General features: G+C 42.3%; 1 protein-coding gene across 1 annotated transcript in view; it reads right to left on the reverse strand.

Annotated features, from left to right (window-relative positions):
- The window catches only part of LOC124799394 (solute carrier organic anion transporter family member 74D-like), a 213,403-nt gene extending 203,933 nt beyond the window's left edge, over window positions 1-9,470 (reverse strand). The window contains exon 1 of the mRNA XM_047262920.1: window positions 9,337-9,470. The gene's annotated coding sequence lies outside the window, so the exon portion shown is untranslated. The remainder of the gene's footprint in view (window positions 1-9,336) is intronic.
- Between the last annotated feature and the right edge of the window lie 1,223 nt (window positions 9,471-10,693).

Consider the following 10,693-nt stretch of genomic DNA (forward strand, 5'->3'; position numbering starts at 1 on the left):
ACCTCCCCTTATAAAAATTTATGAATTACTGTGCTGGTAAACCCCTTACGTTATTTGATTTTCAAACAGTTGAGCAGAACTGAACGTACTCAGACATTTCTCTCTTTACCTATTCTGATCATCACTAAAATGACACACAATATTTTTTAGCGCAACGCAATCTGACTTTCAATAATGCCTACAAAAGAATGGCCGTGGCTAACAATAACTTATACCTTTCATGAACCACTTACCTCACAAAAATCTTCGTTACTAGAACTGTTGCAATACAGCGAGCGCCAATACTGCCAGCTGAATAAAGGATTCTAACTACTGAAGGCACTAACTACAGATAGGCATAGTTTGCAAATGAAAGATTTTGATAGAGAACAAACAGTGTGTTTACCTTAATAATATTCAAAAGTCATCATATATATATATATATATATATATATATATATATATATATATATATATATATATATATATGATATACAGTATTACACATTTACTCTTTCTGATGGACACACGTCCAGATCGTCCGCTCTCAAACTTTTGCCATCTCTCTCCCCACATCCAGCACTGCTGGCGGCTCACCTCCAACTGCGCAACGCTAGGCGCTGTTCACATCCAACTGCCCAACACTACAATAGCAAATATTCCAACAATGCAAACCAGCCACAGACTGCACACAGCACAGTCAGTGACTTTCATACAGAGCGCTACGTGGCGTTACCAACATAAAAACCTAAACAGCCTACTTACACTATAGATGTATTGTTACCATCAAACTTAACGTTCTGAATGGTGTTCAGGCATCTGCAGAATGATGGCGAGAGACTGCGTTTCCTTGCTCGACAACTAAAAATGTTGCAAGATTAACTGCAGTGATTTGCAGTACGTACATTTTATTCCTATACTAGCTGCAATTTATGGTGTTGTCTCGATCAGAATAGGTCGCACGGTTGACAGGATGGGACCATTCTCCCTTCCAGATAACACATACAGACGCATATTCAATTAAACGTACGATGCACGCAGACAGGTTAAAATATGCCATTGTCAGGACTCTCTACAAAAAGAGGACGCCTTGCTTACAGCATTTTCAAAAATCTTTGAGAAAGTTATGTACTCAAGAGTGGTTAGCCATCTCAGCAGTAATGCGATACTTAGTAAATCACAGTTCGAATTTCAGAAATGCTGTTCCACTGAGGCAGGAATATACAATTTCACTGTCCACATAACACAGTCTTTAAATAGTAAAATGTCACCAATAGGAATTTTCTGTGACTTGTCCAAAGCATTTGATAGTGTGAACCATGACATTATGTTACAGAAATTACAATTCTATGGTGTAAATGGAATAGCATATGAGTGGTTTAAGTCATACCTACAGAACAGGAAACAAAAAGTTTCTATGTATGGGTCAAGTGATTTGAATAAGTTTTCCACTTCATCTAACTGGGGTGAAATTACATTAGGTGTTCCACAGGGTTTAATCATGGGTCCCCTTCCGTTCTTGATATATGTGATCTGACACTGTTTGCTGATGATACCATTATTAATCCAGTAAAAGAAACTCCAACTGAAAATGATACATATAAGGTCTTTGGAAAAGTCATTAATTAGTTTTCTGGAAATGGGCTTGCTTCAAACTTTGAAAAAACACAGTACATCCAATTTTTTGCTGCAAAAAGTAAAGTTCCTTCAATAAATATAACACATCAAAAGAAGTCAGTAGACAGGGTAGTGCATACGAAGTTTTTGGGTGTACATATAGATGAGAATCTTAATTGGAAAATTCATGCTTTGGGCCTTCTAAAGAGACTAGGTTCAGCAATTTTTGAAATCAGAATAATTACCAATTTTGAGGATATAGAAATTAGTAAGCTAACATACTTGGCATACTTTGCATACTTTCACTCTCTGCTCAAAAGAAAGTGGATAGAATAATGTGTGGTGTTGATAGTCGCACAACTTGTAGGCATCTTTTTTAAAAATTGGGAATTCTTACAATAGCCTCACAGTACATTTACTCACTAATGAAATTTGTTCTCAACAACATGGACCAGTTTAAAAATAACAGTGGCGTTCAAGATTATAATACCAGAAAAAAAGAAAGACTTACACTATCCTTCACTCAATCTATCTTTGGCACAGAAAGGGGTAAAGTATGCTGCTATAAAATTTTTTGACAAATTACCAGATGAAATAATATGTCTGACAGACAGCAGTAATAGCTTCAAAAATAAATTAAAATCATATCTCCTTGACAACTATTTGCATACCATAGATGAATTCTTGAAGAGGAATAAATAAATCTATAAATATAGTGTATGCATGTGTGCCATTTAAGGGAATGGGTTAAATAACAGAAATATTAATCTTTAACACTGTACTGTAATATATAATATTAAAAAATCTTGTTTCATATGTGCATTTCTTGTGCACTTGACACGTTCTACATCATAACCGCCACCGTACCGTGCGATTGATCAATGGAACACGCAACCAACTAACTAACTAGTGTACCGTATAAAAAATTAATTAACCAACGATGCCATAAATACGAGTATTATTATTTAAATAAAACATGTCAAAATGAAAATGTTACTTAATTTAATAAGAAATTTTATTTTTATTGTATGCACGTATTATATTTTATTTTTTTCAGAACACTTGCTTATACACAACATTTATAATTGTATTTTTCGAACTATAAATGAATAAATTTTGAGGTGATCCAACAAGTGAGAACGCGATGTACAACGGGTCGTGCGAAAGACATGATTCCTTTAAGTTAACGCCTCAATATCGGAGTGTCTGGCCATGTGTTTTGATGATAGTCGTCCTGTAAGCCAACTATACTGGAAATTGCTATCTCCTTAAACTGAAGGGCAGTGTAAATATCGTCTGCTCTTTTTCTTTGCCAGTCGTTAGGCTTTGATGATATTATTCTGCAGAGCATTGTTCCGTTACACAGTTTCGGCGAATCTAGATTCTGCAGTAAAACATTTGAACTTATTCGATCTCGGAACTTGAAGAAATTTTGCGAGAATTTAGTCTTACACATCGTCGAAGACGGAAATATAAAACTTTTTGAATATTTTAGAATTTTCTGCGAGATTAAATTTTGGAACTTGCTAGAAAATTCTAAAACAATTTTTAGACGTTGTTCATAAACACAGTGTGTGAGAAAACGGTTTTTGCCACTCACACTTACCCACTTCCAACCACCGCGACCTAATTCCCTTACTAGCAGCGGGAAATCAAGAACTATCTACCACCGCAACCGGCAGTTCGTTCATCGAAGGGAATCTGGATGCGACTTGTGCCGTCAATCGGTTTTGAATTGAGTTACAATGGCCCGAGGAACTTTTCCATTGAAATGAGCGTGCTTCGGCGGCTCTTCACAGGCAACTACACGTCACTCAAACTGGGCATATCTAGGAAACCATGCACCAATATCTAGTAAGGAGACTGCCTACTCATTTAGAATTCAGCTGCGTGGTGTGGCATCCTTACCAGATAGTACTGACGGAGTACATCGAAAAAGTTCAAAGAAGGGCAGCACGTTTTGTATTATAGCGAAATATGGGAGAGAGTGTCACAGAAATGATACAGAATTTGGGCTGGACATCATTTTAAAAAAAGGCGTTTTTCGTTGCGACGTAATATTCTCACGAAATTCCACTCACCAATTTTCTCCTCCGAATGCGAAAATATTTTGTTGACACCGACCTACATAGGGAGAAACAATCACCACGATAAAATAAGGGAAATCAGAGCTCGTACAGAAAGATATAGGTGTTCGTTCTTTCCGCGCGCTATACTAGATTGGAATAATAGCGAATTGTGAAGGTGGTTCGATGAACCTTCTGCCAGGCAGTTAAATGTGATTTGCAGAGTATCCATGTAGATAGATGTAAGAAAAACGACCCTTCGGCACAGCTTCAAACTCTCATAGTGAATTAATGGCGACTATTAAATAATCATAGTTCAGAGTGGTTCCCCAAGGTTTTCCATTTCTGATGTAATAAATGCCACGACGGACCACCGTCGTTTTAGTAGACGAGTCCGTATCCTGGGTTCAGCGTCACGATAAACGCAGCCGTGTGTAGAGGATCTGATGAGAACGAACATTGCCAAACGGGACCGCCACCTGGTACAAAGGAACGAAGTGCCATTTTGTACACAAGACGATCTTCTCTGGTTCTAGTAGCTGGTAATTTAGACAGTGACTGTTACCCTTCTGACACGTTAAGACCGGCGGCTGTGCCCAATCTGCGATGTCTCCCTGATATACACAAACGGGAAAAAATCGTAGTACCAAAATATAATTAATGTAGAGTAGTGACATTTAGGGTATACATTTCTCTAGGTAACATATTTAAGTGATTAACATTGCAAGATAGCAGGTTAATGTAAGCGCGAGATAAACCACTGAAAATGTGAATTGCTGATACATTAAATAACCTGTGTAACAGCCACAATGTTGAATGAAAGGATGCAAACGTGCGTACATTGTGTTGCAAAGGTGCCGGATGTCAGTTTGTGGTATAGAGTTCAATGCCTGATGCACTTGGTCGGTCAACACAGGGACGGTTAATGCTGTTGGATGACGCTGGAGTTGTCGTCCGTTGACGTCTCATAAGTGCTCAATTGGAGACAGATCTGGTGATCGAGCAGGCCACGGCGACACTCTGTAGAGCATGTTGGTTTACAACATCCGTATGTGGGCGAGTGTTATCATCTTGGAGAAGACCGCCTGGAATGCTGTTGATGAATGGCAATACAACAGGTCGAATTTGCAGCGAGTGTGTGTGGGGTAGCCACGCCAGAACTCCTGCAGTCATATGAAATCGCACGCCAGGTGGGGTAGGTACAGTGTGACCAGCACGGAGACGGTGTGTCCAACGAACACATGGCCATCACTGGAACCGATGCAGGATCAGCTTTAATTAGAAAACACAATAGACCTCCACCCTGATCTCCAATGAGCTCTCGCTTGAAACCACTGAAGCCGCAAAAGGCGGTTATTTATCGTCAGTGATATGCACACTACAGGGCATCTGAATCGGAGCTGTCTTTGAAGTAAATGATTTGCAACAGTCCGTTGCGTCACGGTGGTGTCAGCTGCTGCTCAAATCGCTGCTGCACGTGCAGTACGATGCGTCAGAGCCATATGCCGAACACGATGATCTTTCCACTCGGTAGTGACACAAGACCTTCTTCATCCCGATCTTCCTGCGACTGTAAATTCTGGTCACCACGGCTGCCAGCAACCATGTACAGTGGTTACATTCCTGAAATGTCTTTCGGCAATATCGCCAGAGGTGCATCCAATTTCTTGTAGCCCTATTACACGACCTCGATCAGACTCAGTGAAGGCTTGATAGCGGCGACTTTGTCGCCTTAAAGGCATTCTTGATTGACATCAACTCACCATCTCCAATCTGAACGATAGCTAACACTCATGACCGTTACAGCGCGTATTTAAAGCAAACCTGATTTGGATTCTCATAGTGGCACTACTAATGTCACTCTTACACGAAAGTGGAGTAGACATCATCTTTCAGATGTCGCACAACCCCTTCCTGGTGTTGCGATTTTGTTCCTTCAGTGTATTTGAGCAAAATAACGCCAGACCGCATGTTGTCTCAGCTGTTCTGATCAATCTGGATACAGGAGATGTTCCACTGGCGAACTGGCTTCCATCCTTGACCCATTAAAGCAATTGGTCGTGGGTTGCTGAGGGCCTGCCGGCACTCACCAGGCTGTATGATTCACGAACTCTTGGCATAAAGTTGCAGTAGAATGGGATGACGTACCCGTATTTGTCCTCCAAGCTCACTCCAACTAGAATTCCAGACGGGTTGGAGCCGTTGTTGCTGCCATACCTGTGTACTAAATGGTGCCCCTTTTTATCCTCATATCGTCTACAAATTTAATAATGTATTCTTTCTTCTATACTGTCCACACACAAGTAAAATTATCAGAATGAAATTTTCACTCTGCAGCGGAGTGTGAGCTGATGCGAAACCTCCTAGCAGATTAAAACTGTGTACCAGCCCGAGACTCGAACTCAGGACCTTTGCCTTTCTCGGGTAAGTGCTCTACTGACAGCTACCGGAGCACGACGCACGACCAGTCCTCACAGCTTCAATTCTGCCAGTACCTCGTCTCCTACCTTCGAAACTTCACAGAGGTTCGTCGTACGTCCCATATTGATTTCTGCAGGTATTTCACACAGTATTGCTTGCCTGTTAGCACTGAGAACTCTACGCAAACGCTGCTGTTCTCGGTCGTTCAGCGAAGGCCATCAGGCAATGCGTTGTTCATGGTTAGAGGTAACGCCTGAAATGTTGTATTCTCGGCACTCTCTTGACGCTGCGGATCTCGGAATACTGATTTCCCTAACGGTTTCTGAAGTGAAACGTCCCGTCTGTCTTTCTCCAATTACCACTCCACGTTCAAAGGCTGTTAATTCGCGTCGTGCAGCCATACTCACATAGGAAACCATTCCACTCGAATCAATTGAGGACAAATGACAACTCCTTTTGTACCATGTGCACGCGATGCTGCCGCCATCTGCATATGAGCATATCGCTGTCCCTTGACTTTCGTCACCTCAGTGTGTAACGTTGTTTCTTCCTCTCAGATACTTCGTAAAATCAATGAATTATATTTACTCGTGCCCCACAGCGCACACTTGCAAAGCTCTGCAATTTGTAACAGTCGTTCGCTGTTTGGGCGCACGCGTGCCAGCCATGCCATTATTGAACTTAAACTGGTTTACAATCAACTCTTTGTTCCGTTATTTGACTACTGTGTACGGCTTTGTCTGGTAGATAAAACAACCATTTTCTTCTCGTACTAACAGTTATAGCCATAGAGGACCCACTGGGATAGACGACACCGATAAGCACTCGCTTCCGGGATATGGGGAGTCGATCCAGCCCCGAGTGGAATCCACCTCGCTTATTAACAACGAGGGCTGGAGAGCTAGCTAACCTGTATGTAATTTTTGGTGGTTTCCCACATTCTTCTACGTAAATAATGGTCTGGTTCTCACGTCCCCACCTCGGATATAAAGTAAGCAAATAATTCGAAAATGTTACCACACGTCAATATGAGGTCTGCATTAAATGCAGACAGATGGATAGATTGAGTACACAGATTCTGTACCAAAGGGGGGGGGGGGGGGGTAATTTTAGGCCAGTCTCCTTATACGACCACTTCACTTCAGCTTCCGGTTCTCTGTTTCTTCCACCGTACCGTATTACATTCTCACCACCCTTTTTCGTCAATTTGTCTTCTTTTGCAGTCTCGATAATCGACAACTTCTTGTCATTAAATCAGTTTATACATGCCAATCTTCGTTGCTCCTTTTGCGTCATTGTCAATATTTATCCTTCTCAGTGTAACATACTTCGAATGATACTCCCTTTCAATCTTTTCTTTGTCGCCTTCGTAATTGTTTACGACAATAAAACAGAACTCATTTGAATTTTATTTTATTTTTCCTGAGGCGTCCTTAGAGAGATTTCTTTCTTATTACGTCCCTCTTTAGAAAGTAATATATTGTAATACTTGTATTCCTCCACCTGTTACATATCTTGTTTCACTGAAAGTTACTCTGGGTCCCTCCTTGTTATGTATAAACGAAACCCAGTACGAACAGTCCTCGGAAGATCCAACAGTACCTACAGACCGCCGTGTCGTCGTCAGCCGATAGGCGCCACTGGATACGGATAAGGAGGGGCATGCGTTCAGCACACTGGCCCCCTTACAACCCCCTCCCTCCAACACCGGTCGTTGTCATTTTTCTTGGTCGTAGCCGTTACCTCTCATTTAAGTTGCTCCTCAATTGAACTCACAAGGGCTGAGTGCACCCCGCTTGCCAACACCGCTCGGCAGACCCGTGCAGTCACCCATCCAAGTACTAGCTAAGCCCTACAGCTCTGTGATCTGACGGTAACGGTTGTTACCACTGCAGCAAGGCCGTTTACGGTAAATTTCTTATGAAATATTGTGTCACAGTATTCAATTGCTACGATAACCTGCTAGTCCGCAAGTATATAAGCGAAGTATATAAAAAATTGTCTTCCTCTATCTTCACTCACGTTCTCCTACACTTCCAGAATTAGCGACAAAGTCGTAGCTGAATAAGTGTAAAGGTATCAAGAACCAGAAAAGAGATAACAGCAGCGCCAAAGTTGTTTCAGATTTTCAGTGAAATTATTTTACAATAAAACATATAGCCCGCATCTCGTGGTCGTGCGGTAGCGTTCTCGCTTCCCACGCCCGGGTTCCCGGGTTCGATTCCCGGCAGGGTCAGGGATTTTCTCTGCCTCGTGATGGCTGGGTGTTGTGTGCTGTCCTTAGGTTAGTTAGGTTTAAGTAGTTCTAAGTTCTAGGGGACTTATGACCACAGCAGTTGAGTCCCATAGTGCTCAGAGCCAATAAAACATAGCGCTTGTCTCAATTTAAGTTTTCGTTTTCGCTACTGCGATTTGCATTTGTAATACGACACTATTTACAAGTAAAAGTATTGTTATGTTATGTATAGTGAAGCATATGCAACAAAATATTCTGTGGCCATTGAATTACCCTGAACAGAGACTCAGCTCTAATTCAGCTCGAGTCGAAAGTACATGTGACAACAGTCCGATACGACATTCAGTTATCTACAAAACGAGGAGGAACAGGAGGAGGAAGCTGAGATGTGACAGTAAATAAGCATAAGGTGCTGGCGATCTAGCCAAGAAATTACCAAATGCTGTACATGGATGGGCACCTAAAGTAGTTAATACATAGGATTAGTAATAAATAGGATAAGCAACTTTATTTCTCTACTAACAACCATTTGTGTGTGTGTGTGTGTGCGTGTGTGTGTGTGTGTGTGTGTGTGTGTGTGTGTGTGTGTGCGCGACTGGCGGTCAACGGCTCGAAGAAACCGTTCCGAGGTATTCACCGTCAGTCACATTCGGTGATGGTACTAACAAATCTCTCCTCTATCCTACCTTCTTTTTACATTCTTCTTAAAAATAACAAAATTTATTTGTATTTCAACCTTAAATTATTATTATTTTGAAAAATACCGGTCTTCATAAATGTTGTAGATAAAACAAAACAAAAGAAAACTCTAAAAAGATGAAAAACGAAAATTGTAAGATGTACGACCTGTTTTAAGCATCAGGTAACAAGTATATAATTTTCAATAAAGAAATAAAAAATAAATATCTACAGAAAAAATGAAAATCGTGTGCGCCCCAAGGTCCTCAGTATTTCATCGAGAGGCTCATGAAATGATGCCAGTAAGTAAATGTATTTGTGAGTGGTAAAAAAACTTACCAGATCAAATCTAAGCTTCACCGTTCTCAGTGGACAGGGTAAGCCACACCAGTGACCCGGGATCACGCAGCGCAACGAGGCACTTGTAGCACTTTTATCACGGAGGTCCAGACGCAGCCGAGCACGTGGGCTACGAGGAGGCGGGCGGGCGGTGGGCTACTGAGGTTCCCCGGCGAGGAGCCGGCGAGATGAACCCGGGCTCCTGCGGTTCCGCGAATTACTCCCACCACCCGCACGGCCACTCCTTCCCCCCACTCCTTCCCACTGACAGCTGCGGGAAGCGAGACCGGGAGTAGGCTCCCATCAGACGTGCTCCGAACTGGGGTGCTGGAGCGTCACTGTTGCCTACGTGGAGTTATTGACGTCACTGCTGTTGCTGACACGGTGTTACTGACGTCTCTACCGCCGTTGCACTGACGCTCCTTCTCCCATGCGTCGTCTGAGTGAGGATATTTTGCACCTTAGAGGCCACGAGGCAGCAGGAAATCCCCGGAAAATTGCGGACGCACCTGTTGGCGGCGGTACTGGCGGAAGCAGGCGCTGAGAAACGGATATCTCCGACGATTCAGGGCAAGCGAAACTGGCAAGGCTTTTGCACCAGAGTGTGGCAACAGAAGTGGAAGAAAGTTGGTTTTCAGGCAGTGAATTTATATGAGGTACTTCTCGGGTCACTGGCACAACCATTCTTTAGACAAGTACAAAAATGGTTCAAATGGCTCTGAGCACTATGGGACTTAACATCTATGGTCATCAGTCCCGTAGAACTTAGAACTACTTAAACCTAACCAACCTAAGGACATCACACAACACCCAGTCATCACTAGGCAGAGAAAATCCCTGACCCCGCCGGGAATCGAACGCGGGAACCCGGGCGCGGGAAGCGAGAACGCTACCGCACGACCACGAGATGCGGACGGACAAGTATAGAAAGACTTGTGAGAAGGGGCACCATCAAACATGCACAATGAAATTGCCAACGACTGGCTCATTGTTAGTCTTTCTCAATATGTCGCATCAATGAAAAAGAGAGATGGTTGAACTGCAATTGCGTCAAGATAGCTTTAACAACTATTCTCCCATCATGAAATTCGGCGATAAACGAGAGACACCTGAATCAACTGTGTTCCTTCACGTACTGTAGTAATATGTAAAGTGATCAATGGTGGTTCGAACACGGAGTAATAAGCATATTTAAATTTTCATCCTCTAATGAAAGGGAAGCAGTGGTTGGGAAGGGAGTGAGACAGGGTTGTAACCTCTCCCCGATGTTATTCAATCTGTACATTGAGCAAGCAGTAAAGGAAACAAAAGAAAAATTCAGAATTGGGATTAAAATCCATGGAGAAGAAATAAAAAC

The sequence above is a fragment of the Schistocerca piceifrons genome, chromosome 1 (genome assembly GCF_021461385.2).
Source record: "Schistocerca piceifrons isolate TAMUIC-IGC-003096 chromosome 1, iqSchPice1.1, whole genome shotgun sequence".
Classification (NCBI taxonomy): domain Eukaryota; kingdom Metazoa; phylum Arthropoda; class Insecta; order Orthoptera; family Acrididae; genus Schistocerca; species Schistocerca piceifrons.